The sequence below is a fragment of the Vombatus ursinus genome, unplaced genomic scaffold, assembly GCF_900497805.2.
Source record: "Vombatus ursinus unplaced genomic scaffold, bare-nosed wombat genome assembly UNPS02014820.1, whole genome shotgun sequence".
NCBI lineage: Eukaryota > Metazoa > Chordata > Mammalia > Diprotodontia > Vombatidae > Vombatus > Vombatus ursinus.
Genome location: NW_020954598.1, coordinates 3,154,847 through 3,170,518, shown reverse-complemented (window position 1 = coordinate 3,170,518; position 15,672 = coordinate 3,154,847). Strand labels below are relative to the sequence as shown.

Below are 15,672 nucleotides of genomic sequence, written 5' to 3'. Positions count from 1 at the left end.
TTTTTTTTTTTTTTTTTTTTTTTTTGCTTTGCATTGTAAATTAAGGCTTTCTCCCTCCAACTTCTTCCCCCCCTGGTGATGAGATACTGAATTTTTACTCAGACTTGTGTTTTGGAGAGGTTTGGAGGGACTTGGTAAAATAGGTTCTAAGCGAAAATGAATGCATTTCGGTGACATCAATTGTAATAAATCTCTTCTCCCCCTCCCCCACATCCCATTTTTTTGTGATGAACCTTTATCAACAAGGGTCGAGTTCTGTAGTTGTTAACTTTCTCTAATAGCAACAGGTTTTTCCTTGAAGAATAAAGATAATTTAGGCACAGCTTCTCAAAGCCACAGTAGAAAAGCTAAAGTTATATTAAATAGTGTTAAACGGCTTTGGTCCGTAAAAGTGGCTCACTAAATTGACTGTGCATGGTGACAGAATAAGTTAATTGTAGAACTCTGTTGCTTCAGATCCCAGAACCATATTGCTAGTTTAACTTTTTTCTCTTAAAAACAATACAATTTTGAAGCTTCTGTCAAATTTTTAAAAGTTGTAAATCATTTGAAAACCTTTAAAGTTAGATTTGCCAGTTTGTGCCATTATCTGTAAGAACTTGCAGGTGAAACCAGAAAGTATATTTTATATGCTTGATATGAAAGGAATGTGTGAAGCTAAGTCGTGTAATTCCGGAGAAACTCCTAAAGTGTGAAAAGTACGTATGAATGTGCAGAATCCTATCTTCTTTTTGCACAGTAAATATTCAGTGACCTTCGGAGTTGTGCACTGATCAGTAATCAGAGCTTACCAGTATCGGGCTTTCTGCTGCCTCTGGCAGACTTCACCCTCTGCTCCAACCAAAGCAGGAATTGAGGGGACGGAGCAGTTGCTGTAATGCTGATGCACAAAGTGGTGTCTTAAAGTTTTGTTTTTGATTTTTTTTTTTTTAGTGGAAATGAGCCCCATATTCTTGTTTTATTTTAGGAGTTCATCTGAGGCCGTACTTGGGTTCATTCACAACACCACTAACATTGTGGCCATTCTTTTATTTCGGCATGAAACTGAACTTTTAAGTTTTACAGATTTTTCACTGCTCAAATTAACTACCTCCATAAAATGTAAGGAGAGTTCAGACTAAAATGATAGCGGAAGTCCCACCTCCAGTCATAATGCTATTGGTGAAAGTGTTTTTTGAGTCTGTGGGTCGATGTATCCTGAGAAGTGATTGGCTCAAGGGAATAGGAAATGTACTGTGTATCACTACTGTTCATAAGTTACTTTGAGAGGCAAGAGCTGCAGTTTCAGCGTGTTTAAGGCTGAATTTTAGGTTGGGGCTTCTTGTAAAGGGAGTAAAGGAAGCAGTTTGCATGTTAGATGTGGTCATACTGCTGGAAGAAAATATAATACTATCAGAACATAGTTTTAAATTGGTTATTATTTCAGAATGTTATTTAGAAGATGGACAACCTATAGTAACTTCTACTTTGATAGTAAAGGCCCTTTCCTCATTTTTGCCTGGTAAAGCCATTGAAATTTTTCATGGAGTCCATTAGAGTAGCATTACCCTATCTTTTACTACTGAATTGTGAAAAATGATTTATTCGTTTCCCCACCAGTGCCCAGGATACAGTCTTGTTCAGAGTGGATAAACATCTACTTAATTGTGAAATTATTGTTAAATAATTGTCAGGTTAATAAGTGATTTTTGAAAATTAAGACTTACTGTTTCACATAAATCACCAAACACAAATATTATGAAGAAATACTATTAATAGACTTTAACACTATAAAAAACATACTCATTATGAAGATAAGCATAGTAATTGGTCACTTATATAGGAATCCCATCTGTCTGGAACGATGTTGATAAAAGACCTTTGAATAGTCAAAAGGGCCCTTCTTTGGAGTGGTCATGTCTTTGATTCATAGCAGAACCCCTTAGCCCCTTACCCAAATCCTATTTATTTTTCCTATAAATTTATTATATTCGGTAGAAGGTCAGCTCCTTGGTGGCAGTGATTTTCAAAAATTATTTGTATACATAGCACAGCACAGCACTATTTGAACATAAAAGGCACTTGGTAAGGCTTATCTGATTTGCCAGATTTTCTTATCTTCCCGAGAAGCTCAGCTCAAATTCCACCTCCTTCATATGATTCATTTCCTAATGTTCTTAACTACTAGTGCTTTCCCCAGTTACTTGGTTGTATTTTATATTTACTTATTTTAGCCCTTTCCCAATAGAATGTCAGCTGCTTTCGGGGAAAGGACTGTTTTATTTCTGTCTTTGTATGCCCAGTGTGGCTCACAGATAATAAATATGCATTGATTGATATTAGGAGAGTCTGACTATGTATACATCCATGTTTCCTCCCACCCCTGCAAAGAAGGGAAGGGAGAGGTGTTAATGTATATCTCTTCTTTGGAGAGAAGCCTGGTCATTATAATTGCTGAGCATTCAGTAGACTGTTTATGAAGGAAAGGAAGTATATGATACATTTTAGAAAGATTTCCATTAAAATTGGTTTTTGTAAATATTTTGGCACTTAGAAATAACTTTTGTTTCTTTGGAAAATGTACTTATGTAGATTAACTCTTTTCCCAAGGAAGCCAGGTGTGGCAGTGGAATCGAGTGCTGGACTGAAGTTAGGAAGACTTGAATTCAGATTTGGGCCTGGACCCTTCTAGCTGTGTGACCTTGGCCAAGTCACTTAACCTCTCTCTGCTTCAGTATAATGGAAATATTAATAGCACCTACCCTGAGGGTTTTTGTGAAAATAAAATGAAATAATATTTGTAAAGCATTTTGCAAACCTTAAAGCTCTGTAAAGTACTAGCTGTTACTGTAAATGAGGCCTTACAATAATAAAAATGTGCTAGTTTATTGGCTAACGCAAATGGAAGACTGCAGGGTTTTGTTTATTTTTTAACCTATTCAGTTTGACTACTCATCTGTGCTGAACTTGCACCTCAGAGTCCTCTTAGGCTTGGCCAGGGCCCCTATTGCACACCCGTTTAGAATACCCATGGCATTTCTTGAAGACACTTTCTCCATGGTCCCAGCTCCTCTATCCTCCAGTTTACATGTGGCCTTGGGCAAGTCAGCTGATTGTTCTGGACTTTGGTTTCCTCCTCTGTAAAGTGAAGAACTTGAGTGAGATTATCTTTCTAGCGCTAACACCAGAGACAGAGAAATTTAGATTTGAGTCCCAGTTCTGTTCCACCTTACTTGAATGGTCTTTTGGCAGCTCTCACTGTACCTCTTTGGGCCTGGTGTCCTTATCATTAAATGAGGGAATGGATTTTCTTTAAGGTCTCCTCTAGCTCCAAATACTATGATTCTATGAGGAATTGAAGTAAGGTCACCAACTTTTTCTGCTTAGCACTATTAAAAAGCCTAATCTGAATTTGGCTTTAGCTACTATAGAAGATGATCCCAATGCCTTGAGCTTCTTAATAACCTTTGAAACTTGAATGAATGGCTTGTTTTTATTTAGGCACTTTGGTATTAAATTATCCCAGGATCCTCATGTATAAATGTTGTCTTCAGTGTACTTGCTCCCAAACCTAATTTATAGGTGAGATAGTTTTAAAGTTGGGTCATTCCAAACTTTATATTGAATTTTTCCTGCATGTAAGTAGCATGTATGCTTTTTGTGCCCCTAAGTAGAGGGGTATGAGATTGATTAATGTGAACTAATGGTGTAAATACTACAAATTCCTTTTTTGGTGTGACCTTATTAGCAAAAGTTTATTATTAAATAATACCTTTCCTTTTGTATACTTACAGAACATAGGGAATTGGTGGTTCAAGAATTGATTGACCCATTCTGTTCTTTCGCAGCTGAGGAAACAGAAGGGTTATTTTTTTAAAGCAGCTTTTGTTAACTGAACTACATGAGTCATTTAAAGCTATATTTACATAAAAATTATTATTTAAAATCTTGAGCAACATCTATAGTCATTGAAAATAAATTGCATTTTTCCGTTTTATACTCAATAAGTTTAGCTACTTACAGGGTCAGAATAAATGCTTTGCTTAAATGTGATTCCCTTTCCTCAGGATTAGAACTCTGTATAGAAAAAGGGAACTCTGTAAAAACATGATTGAGAGAAGCTTAAAACATTTACATGAGGAAATACATTTGTATTTTTTATGTTTCTTCCTGAAGTGTTTAGCAAACAAAACTTAGGAAGAGTGGAGCAGGTTTTTACTGATTAATCTTTGGAAATCTATCAGAAACATTTTATGACACTAGTCCCTACTTATATTCTTTTTTCTCTCTCTCTAATCTTTAAAATTTTTTTTAATAATAATATTTTTTTCTCCTGTTACATGTAAAGACAATTTTTAACATTCATTAAAAAAATTTTTTTGTTTCCTTTTTTTTTTTTTTTTTTTTTTTTTTTTTTTTTTTTTGCTAGGCAATGGGGTTACCACTTGCCCAGGGTCATACAGCTAGTAAGTGTCAAGTGCCTGAGGCCAGATTTGAATCCTGACTCCAGAGCCGTTGCTCTATCCACTGTGCCACTTAACTGCCCCATTTAAAAAAAAATTTTGAGTTTCAAATTCTCTTCCTTCCCTCCTTCTCCTCTCTCCCTGGGGCAGGTAAGCAGTTTTATATTGGTTATAAATGTGTGCAAAACGTATTTCCATATTAGTCATGTTGTGAAAGAAGATACAGACCAAAAAAGAAAAAAAAAAAACACTAAAAAAAAAAGTGAAAGGGCAGCTAGGTGGTGCTGTGGATAAAGCACTGACCCTGGAGTCAGGAGGACCTGAGTTCAAATGTGGCCTCAGACACTTGACACTTATTAGCTCTATGACCCTGGGCAAATCACTTAACCACATTGCCTAGCTAAAATAATAATAATTATAAAGTGAAAAATAATATGCTTTGATCTCTATTCAGACTCCCATCAGTTCTTTCTCTGGAAGTAGAAAGCGTTTTTCATCATGAGTCATTTGTAATTGTCTGAGATTGTATTGTTGAGAATAGCTAAGTCATTCACAGTTGATCATTGTACAATATTGCTGTTACTGCTGTACAGTGTTGTCTTGGTTCTGCTCACTTCACTTTGCATCAATTCACACAAATCTTTCCAGGTTTTTCTGAAATCATTCTGTTCATCATTTCTTAAAGCACATGGTATTCCATCACAGTCACATACCACAATTTGTTCAGCCATTCACCAGTTGATGGGCATCCTCTCAATTTCCAATTCTTTGTCACCGCCAAAAGAATGCTATGAATATTTTTGTACAAATAGATCCTTTTCCTTTTTTTTTTTTTTTAAATCTCTTTGGGATACAGACTTAAAAGTGATATTTCTGGGGCAAAGGGTATGCACAGTTTTGATAGGCTTTTGGGCATAGCTCCAGATTGGTTTCCGTACTGTTTGGATCAGTTCATAACTCCAGCAGTACTGTCCCAATTTTCCTACCTCTGCTCCAACATTTATCATTTTCCTTTCTGTTTCACTAACCAATCTGAGGTGGTACCTCATAGTTTTGTTTTTTTTTTAATTTGCATTTTGCTAATCAGTAGTGATTTAGAGCATTTCTTCAGATGACTATAGATAGCTTTGATTTCTACTTCTGAAAACTGCCTGTTTATATCCTTTGGTCATTTATCAATTGTCTTGTAGGTCTTGTATTCTTATAAATTTCACTCAGTTCTCTATACGTTTGAGAAATGATGCCTTTATCAGAGGCAATTGGCGTAATCTTTACCTTATTCTTCAGAATTACATAAATGTTTTAGTTTCTCTGAGAATTCACAGCCCACAGTTTAAGAAATTCTAAGGATTTGACTCTAGCCTAGTCCTGTTTACAGTGCATGTATGCCAGGAACTTGTGAGTAGCATCCATGCCTACTTGAGTTTGGGATTCTTGGAAGCTTTTTCATGATCTGCTGATTGTATTTTTTTTTTCTTGTTTTAAATCCTATATGTCGTTTGAGTAATTCAGCCTCTCAGTGCTTCAGTTTCCCAATCTGTAAAATGAGAAAATTGGATGAGAGTACCTCTAATGGAACTGTGTAGTTCCGTAAGATCCTATGGTCATCCATTAAATACCTCCTCTTATTCTTCATGACACAAAAGTGACATGGCTAAGCTTTATGCTAGTCAAGTGCAAGTTGATCCTACCAAACTAGATAGGCTTAGAGTGGGTTCTATTGATGGATTGTGTCTGTTGTGGGAGGACAACACTAGAGCATTTAGAGAGACTCAATCCAGTGGTGGAAATTGCCATGAAAATGATTGGTAAGGAGTAGAGAGGTTCTGTTCAGTGTTAGTAGCTATACCCATGGGAAAATCTTTTTGAAGTATTGGGATCATATAGTAAATATTTGACAAGAGATATTCTAGGAAGACAGTCAGAAAAAGATAGGGTAAGGAGAGACAGTGGGATGTAGTAGATAGCGCTGTAGCCTTAGTGTCCAGCCTTTGACGTAATACTTTGTGTGACTGTGGACAAGAAAGTTATTTAATCTCTTTGTTTCCTAAGTAATTCTTTTTTTAAAAAGTCAGTCCTTTATTTTATTTTCACTGCTGCAGAGTCCTGTTTACTCATTTGTATTAATTTTTTTCAGTGAACAAACATTTTGGAAAATTAATCTCTCCTTCCAGTACTCTTCTTCATTGAGAGTGAAAACAAAAAGAAAAAAAAGTCCTTAATACATAGCTGCATTGTCTAGCAAAACTAGTTTACACATTAACCATGTCTGAAATTCATCACCTTTCTATCAAGTAACTTGTTTCATCTTCATTCTTTTGGATTTGTGATTTATCAGTGCTTTGATTAGAGTTTTAAAATCTTTGAAAGTTATGTTTCTCTACATTGTTCTCAGTGTTCTGCTTCTGCTCACTTTACTCTGCATCAGTTCATAGAGGCCTTACCCCAGTGTCCTCTGAAACTGATCGTTTATTTTTTATGGCACAATAACATTTCATTATATTAACATTCCACAGTTTGTTTTGCCATTCTCCAATAGAAGTACATTCTTTTAGTTTCCAATTTTTGGCTAACATGAAAAGAGCTGCTATGAATGTTTTTATACATATAGATCCTCTTCCTCTTCCCTCTGGTCATAGACCTAGCAGTGGTATAGCTGGATAAAAGGGTATGCACAGTTAGGTCACTTTCTGGTTATAGTTATAAATTGCTTTCTAGGATGACTGGACCGTTTTAGAGCTTCACTTAGCAGCACACTAGTGTCCCTATTTTCCCACAGCCCATCTACCGTTTATCATTTTCCTCTTTTGCAGTCTGACAGGTGTGAGGTAAAACCTTTAAGTTTTTAAAATTTGCATTTCTCTAATTATTAGTGATTTGGGGCATTTTTTCGTATGATTGTTGATAAATTGGATTTTTTTTTCTTTGAAAACTTCCTGTTCTTTTGAACCCTTTGACCATTTATTTATTAGGGAATGGCTTTTATTCATAAGTATTTGAATTAGTGTCTATATATCTTGGATATGAGACTTAGAGAAACTTGCAGTAAATATTTTTTCCCAGTTACTTCTAATACTTCATCTTCTGTAATGCCCTCATTTTTACAAACGAGGAAACTGAGACCCAGAGAGTTTGTCACTTATCTAGAGTGAAATGGGTAGCAAATTGCAAAGCCAGGATATGAACTCAGTTCCTCAGACTGCAAATGAGTTAATATATGTAAAAAGCTTTCCAATAGTGCTAAATGAATGCTACCAGTACCACCGCCATGTTTTTCGTACTGTACTGGGCTGCTCCAGCTCTGTTTTTCTTCACCTTCAAAAGTTGCTGGATTTATGGCATTTTGAATTATTTAGTCTTGTTTTTTCCCCCCAAGTATTGGTGTTTTTTTTTCAATACTCAAGAATATTTTAGTTAAAACATTTGTATAGACATAATACAATTCTTCTGTAATTTCATAAATATGTTTATGGTTAAAATTCTTACCAGTTGTCTCTACGTTTTAAAGGATTGTGATGTTTCCTTTTATTCACCTCCATATTCTATAGTTCTGTAGTTTTATAAAAGTATTCTACAGTCCAGCACATTATTGACCAAAATCCTGTCATGCTGCTGGTACATGATAAATTTAATATGAAACAAAGCTATAAGCAAGTATAAAAACCTGAATATTTGTGACTGAAAGTTAGGTTAAAAGTTACAATATCATTCACAATTAAGACTTTTGATTTTATTGCTGCTTCATGTTCAGACCAACTGTAAACCGTTTCTAACTAAATCACTATCACACCTTTTTTATTCATGAGGTACTTTGTCATTGTCTCCTACTGGTTTTCTCTGACGTGAAACATTTATTTAGTATTTTCTCTATGCCGAATACTGTTGTAGTTTCAGAGGATTCAGAAACAAATGGGAAGAGTTGATGCTGTCATCATTAGTGCTCTGCTTCAAAGAATGGATCTGGAAATTGTACGACGTAGACTTTTTAGATGGATCTATAGATATCATGTAGTCCAATCCTCAGAGAGGATGTGATTTCCTTGACTTCACTCAGTGGAGCAGGAGCTCCAGAAGGAGCCACACTTTGGGCTGAAGCTTGTCCAGTTTCCTCAAGATTTCTTGTGTTCCACTATCCCTACTTACTTCAGACTGAATGTTTCTAGGCATCATACCTAGAGCATTGATTTAAACTTGATAGTGAATTATTGGCCAAGGAGATGGTTATAGTCCATAATTTGGAATGATGACTCTGTTACTTAGAAACACAAACCTTTTGGACCTATAGTTAGTTGGTGTTTTGGAAATGGTTTTAGAATGAGTAAAATTATTTAATAATATATTTGAGGTTCAGGTGACACAGGTAATAAAATGTTAACTTGGAAATTGGGAAGAATTGTTTGAATCCTGCCTTAGACACTTACTAGCTACATGATTCTGGGCAAGTCACTTAATCTCCCTCAGCCTCAATTTCCTCATCTGTCAAATGGGACTAATAATAGCACTTACCTCAGAGGGCTGCTCTAAGGCTGAAATAAGTATATAAAGCACTTTGCAAGCCTAAAAGTGCTATATAAATCCTACCTGTTCTTATTATCCTTAGGTTAGTATAGGGCCAATGTGATTGGGGTGTTGGCGTTTGAGAGAATTAACATTGAAAGAATATTCAACCAATCCAGACTATTGGAGGGCTTTAGGTTTGATAGACTACTCAAATTACACATTTTTCACCTGTGACAACACTAAACTTTTTAATAAAATACATGTTTTCCAACTTTTTTTAAATGGTAGAGTTGGTGAGCACAAATTTTAAGTTCAGTAAATGGGCTAGACAGCTACTGGCAGTTAACATTGAGTTTTGGTTTCTAAGTCTCTAAAATGTCGATATCACTTTCATTGTTATCATCATTTATACAGAACTTTAAGGTTTACAGAGCACTTTACGAATGTCTCATTTTATCCTCACAACAACCCTCAGAAGTAAGTGCTCTTACTATCCACGTTTTACAGATGAGGAAACTGAGGTTTAGGGAGATTAAGTGATTTGCCCACGGTCTCACAGGTTGTGTTTGAAGCAAGTCAGGTCACCCTGACTCCAGGTCCAGGACTATTCATTTCAACACCTAGCTGCCTCTATTAAGTATCATGTATAATATCAAATATTTGAGATCCTTGTGAAAGATGACTTATGTCACTTTATGTCACTTATTGGGCTGTCAGAGGATCAGAATAGTTTACCAAGTAAGTATAGTGCTCAACATGAATACTAAAGTTTTCTTATGGTTTTAATAGTGATGCTTTTTTGTTTTAACTTCGGTTGTTGTTCATTTATGACTGACTTCATGACTCCATGGACCACATAGCATGCCAATACTGTCCATGGGTTTTTCTTGCGAACGTACTAGAGTGGTTTGCCATTTTTTTCTCCAGTGGATTAAGGCAAACAGAGAAAGTGACTGCCCAGGGTCATACAGCTTGTAAGTGTCTGAGACCAAATTTGAACCCAGGTCTTTAATTTTAGGGCCAGAGTAATATTAATTTTTGAGGAATAAATAGATGAGAGGCTTCTTTGGTTGTGAACTTTGCTTCTCAGGGAGGGTATGTTTCACATTCAAATATATTACTAATATATGTCATGGCATATATAAATTAACCTTTTTCTAAACCTTACCATGAAGTCGTCTTCTTAATTGGGGTTGACTTTTTATATTCCCAAGTTGGGAGGGGAAGGACAAGAACTGCACTGGAAATTGATTGCCAGTTATTAGCACCTACTTATGAAGTGAATAAACTCTGTTAGCCATTTATCTCCCTTTGGAAATAGGATTATAGGTCAAAGCCTGAATTTTTGTATAGAAAAATGCATGTTGACTTGTATTTAATGTTGATTTATGCCTTCAGCATATGGTAGCTATCTAAAGGGGATGCATTGTATTAGTCCCTAGGTTTGGTATATCACTGTTCTAAACAAAAGCATATATGCATAGGTATAAGAATGGTATTTACAACATGGTGGGCACTTTATAAAAAAACAGTCCCTCTTTTCACACAGCTTAAATGTGTTTGAATGCACTGGTGCTGCTTACCTAGTCTGTGCCTGTCGCACTAACTGGCTATAAATGTGAGCTCCTTCAGGGCAGGGACTATTTGCCCCTTTTTTTGTATACTAGTGTGGTATATAATAAGCACTTATTAAGTGCTTGTTGACTGACTAAATACTGAAGTGTTTTTATTTTGGAGGGGGAGAAAGTTCTAAATTTAATTTAGGTCTCAGTTATTTTTAAACATTAGTAAATAATTATGTTTATAGAGTTTTAAGATGTATTTGAGGATCTGGATCCTAAGAGAAGGAAGAAACTTTTTATATTAATGTTCCCAAGAATGATGAAGTAGAACCACAGATGCTATCTCCTCAGATTATCTAGTGAGTGGCAGAGGAAAAAGAGGAGGGGGAGAAGAAAGAAGAATAGTTGGTGATTTCTTACTCAAGGTTCTTGAGGGGACCCTTGGTAAATCTGATAACAATAATAGAGAGATTCGTTATCTGTCTGGGACATGTATCTGCTACATAACAGAACTTTCAAAGACTTACTTGAAAGCGGGATAACAACTCCTGACATCTGGTGATTTGTGTGGGCACAAATGACACATTGAGAAGGAACCTAAAAAGTATTCACAGTGATTATTATGATGAGCAAGGAACTGAGACCACAGAGGCACAGGTTGTGTTTTCCTCCCTGTTTGCCTCCAGTGAAAGAAAGGGATAACAGAGAAAAATTATTTTGGGAAGTAAACAGCTACTTAAGAAAGTGGTATCTGAGAGTGAGATTTGGATTTCTGGCTCAAATTTTACAATACAATACTGACAGGTTCCTGGCTAGAGATAGTTTACGCTTAAAACAAAGGTCAGTGAGAATGTGTTGTCAGGTGTCATAGTATTTAAGCTAAAATACTGTATGTGAGGGAATGAAAAGACTGCCTTTGTATATCCCTCATAGTTTTGGATGTAAAGAGTAGCCACAGAGAAAGAAGCAGAATTAGTAGCTGGGATATCAATAAATTCATAGAAGACAAAATCCAAGAAAGGAGCCCTTCAAAGCTCCTCAGGTATCGATACAACAAATGCAGAGTTTAGGGAACAGGAGGAAGTAGAGGACATACCACAAGAGGGCACATTTGACTGAGCCCATATCACTGAGGCTTGGTGGAGTGAATCCCATGACTGGACTGTGGTTCTGGATGAGCACACTTTAATCACACGAAACAGGATAGGTGAAAGAGGGGATAGAGTAGCATTGCATATTGAGAAGATACATTCATGTTAAGAAGTCCAAGCACCAGAGGAGAGAAACAAAAGAAAGTATTTCTTTGAAGGTCAAGTAGAGGAGAAATGACTTTCTCATTGGTATATTTTATAGACTGTTTGGACCAAAAGGGAAAATAGATGAGTTGGGAGACAGATTACAAGTCTGACCTAGAAGTATGATGTAGTAGTGATGGAGAACTTTAATTAACATGTACTGCTGCAGGTTCTCTTTCTTTCTGTCGCCACATCTTCTCCCCTGCCCCTTTCCCTATTCTGCCACCTGTCCCCTATCTCAATTAAGAAAAAAGGCAGAACAGATAACTTTTTTGACTTAGTGATAATTTCATCCTTCAAAAAGTGGAGGAATTAATAAGGGGAAATTCTATTTTGGATCTGATTCTCACTATTAGGAGGTACAGGTTGCTAGGGTGTAAATAATGAAAATCTTGGTGGGAAGAGTGTGATAATTGCATCTTAGAGTTTGTGCTAGAATAATAGAAGGAATTTAGGTACAGTCACATTGTCTGACATGTTAGCAGTTTAAGTCATCAAGCATTTATTAAATTCTTACTATGAGCCAGGCACCTTATTAAGTACTAGGGATGCAAACACAAGCCTCTGCTCTCAAAGAACTTACATTCTAATAGGAAAAGATGACACATAAAACAGATTTGAAGAATTAGGGTTTGATGGGCAGGGAAGGTACCCTCAGGGGGGATGGAGTAAAGTGTAGTCAAAAACAGATCTAGGAGAAGAAGGCAAGGTGACTGTTTGGGAGCTCCCTCAAAATGGAGGTTTCAGGAGGAACTCATCATTGGAAAAAGGGTTCCATAGAAGTGGAGAAATTTACCAGGATGAGAAGGCAACTGAGGCATGGTGGCAAAATCCAAAGAGTCAGGATATCTGGGAGAATAAAGTAATCCTTGATTTTGGGAAAGTATGATTCTGTTAAGTCAAATGATTCAGGAGAAGTCAACTTAGTAAGAATTGGAGGTGCTCAAGAATGAAATTCCAAAAATGCAAAGGGAAACAATTATGATATGAAAGAAAGTGGGATTTCTTTTTAGATATTAATATGGATGCATAGGAAACTCATCAATCAGCACAGATTTTAGAAAGAAATGTACAGAAGATGGAACCAAGATGAGGTAATAGAATTAGTATGTGTGTTGCATAGTCCTGTAAAGATTATATCAGGAAAGTTAAAACTCTGGAAAGATCTGAGGCTGATGAGAGGAGCAGTGAGTGTTTTGTTTTGTTTTGTTTTGTTTTTCTATTTTGAGAATAAGAAGAGGATCAAGAAATCATAAGACCTTTGCTTGGGGCAGATAAAGTGTTGAACTGCTCGGTTCTTTTTTATTCTCCTTTTCTTTGCAAAGGAGAATGACTTTTACTTAGAGAATGACAGAATAAAAAATGATTAATAGAGAATTTCTACCTAAGAGAAGGAAGATCTAGTAGGAGAGCACTCAGATGCTCTTGATGAATTCAGTTACCTCACCCAGAGGAGCTGTGTATCAATCCGCTGGCCCTCAAAGACCTGGCAGATGAGGTGGTTGAGCTACTGTTGGTGATGTTTGCAAGGTCAAGGGAAACCAGATTGGAAAAGAGTAGCCTAATTTTCAAAAATGGGATGAAAAAAGCATTAACTAGCCTTAGGCCAGTGAGCTTGACAAAGAGCCAGCATGATCTCATCAAGAATAAGTCCCATCAGACAAACTTTGTTTTCATTTTTTTTTTCTGTTTTGGACAGGATTATTATTCTCATAGATGGAAGAATACTGTGATTATAGTTTACCTTGATTTGAATAAAGCTGGTGATAAAGTATTTTAACAAACTATTTTTGTGGAGAAAATATAGAGAGATAAATTAGCTGATACAGTCAGATTCAGAACCAGTTGGATGACCAGACTTAAATAGTAGCCCTTCTTGGGTCAGTGTCAGTCTGTCAGGAGTACCCCAGGATTCTATGCTTAACTCTTTGCTATTTAACATTTTAATCAGTGATTTGGATAAATGCATTCATGGAATGTTAATCAACTTTGCATATGACATAAAGCTGGGAGGGATAGCTAACTGTGAAGGGCTATGGAAGGATTCAAAAGGTTCTTTTTTTTTTTTTCCCCAAAAGGTTCTCTAAAAGCTAGAGCATTGGGCTTGATCTAATAAGATGACATTCAGTAGAGATAAATGTAAAGTCTTGCACTTGAGTCTAAAAAAATCAACCTAAGAGTGGGTAGAGAGCTGTTTTGAAAAGATATGGAGGCTTTAGTGGACAGCAAGCATAATAGGAGTCAGCAGCAAAATGTGGCAGCTAAAAAAGCTTAATGTAATTTTTTACTGCTTTCAGAAGCTTACATAGCTTCTGGTACTAGGAATATGATAATACCATTGCCATACTTCATCTGGAGTATTATTTTCAGTTCTGAGCACCATGGCTTAAGGAGATCATTGATATGCTGGAGTGTACAGAGGATAACAGCTGGGATGATGAAGGCCCTTGGGTCCATGATACATGAGGATATTTTGAAGGAGTTGTATATGCTTAGTCTCAAAAAGAGAAGACTTGAGGGACAAGATAGCTGTGTTCAAGTATTTGAAGGGTTGTCATGTGGAAGAAAGATGATATTAAATTAAATGGCCATAGAGGGCAGACAACCCAGACACAATTGGTGCAAGTTGCAAAGAGGCAAACTTTTAGATTAGAGGCATTAGAGCTGTCCAAAAGTGAATTGGGCCTCTTCTGGAGGTAGAGGATTTCCCCCTTCTTTGGAGATCTTAAAGCAGAGACTTGACTACTTGTTGAGTATCCATTTTATTCTATCTTAATTATATTCAATTTTTGGTTCTTTCTACTTCAGTTGTAGTCCTTATAACATTGTTTTCTTGGTTCTGCTTACTTTACCCTGCTTCTGTTCATGGAAGTCTTCCCATGCTTGTTTGAATTTTTTGTATTCATTGTTTCTTATTGCACTGTAATATTGCATTACATTTGTATATGTCAGTTTGTTTGGCCATCCTCTAGTTGTTGGGTATCCAATTTTCCCTCCAGTTCTCTCTCTTACTGTCATAACAAATATTACTCTGACTATTTTGGTGTGTATGGGACCTTTAATTCTATCTTTTGACCTCTTTGTGGTCTCTTTCTACCAGTGGGGTCTCTGGGTCAAAGGGTGTGGATATTTCATTCACTTTTTAAGCATAGTTCCAAGTTCCTTTTCAGAAAGCAGTGGTTGAACCAATTCACATCTCCATCAAAAATGTGTGAATCTTTGTGTCTTTCCAAAATCCCTCCAAAAAGTATTATTATCTTTTGTCATCTTTGCCAACTTTCTGTGTATCACTTCTGTGAAGCGACACTTCGGAATTGCTTTAGTGTGCATTTCTTATTAGTGATTTAGATAATTCTTTCTAAAGCAGGGATTCTTAACTTCTTGTGTCAGCTGACCTCTCTGGAAGTCTGTTGAAACCTGTGGCTTCCTCAAAACAGTGTTCTGTTGTCTTCATTTATAATTAAATGAGTGCTAAATTTGAGAACTGTATATTAGTATTCTTTGGCCACTTGATGGGGAATGGCTCTTGATCTTATATCTCACTTGTCTATCAGACTTTTCTCAGAGATGCTTGATGCAAAGATTTTTCCCTCTAATCATAGCTTCCCTTATCTTAGTTGCATTGATTTGATTTTGTTAGTGCAAAAGCTTTTCAATTTCATATAATCAGAATTATCTATCTTCTGTTTTGTGATGTGTACCGGCTGCGCCGACCACTCCTCCTATAAGGAGCAGGCTGCCAGAGTCATACTCACTCTCGAGTCTTCGGTCCTCAGCTGGATAAACACACAGAGACGAGCCATCGGGAGGCGCCAACACCAGAGCTTTATCCAGGCCATCACAGCAAGCCCAAGCAGCAAGGTCAGAGCAACA

General features: G+C 36.5%; 1 protein-coding gene across 4 annotated transcripts in view; it reads left to right on the top strand.

The window, feature by feature from the left end:
* FAM120A (family with sequence similarity 120A) overlaps positions 1-15,672 on the top strand; it is a 152,856-nt gene that overhangs the window by 1,218 nt on the left and 135,966 nt on the right. The window lies entirely within an intron of this gene.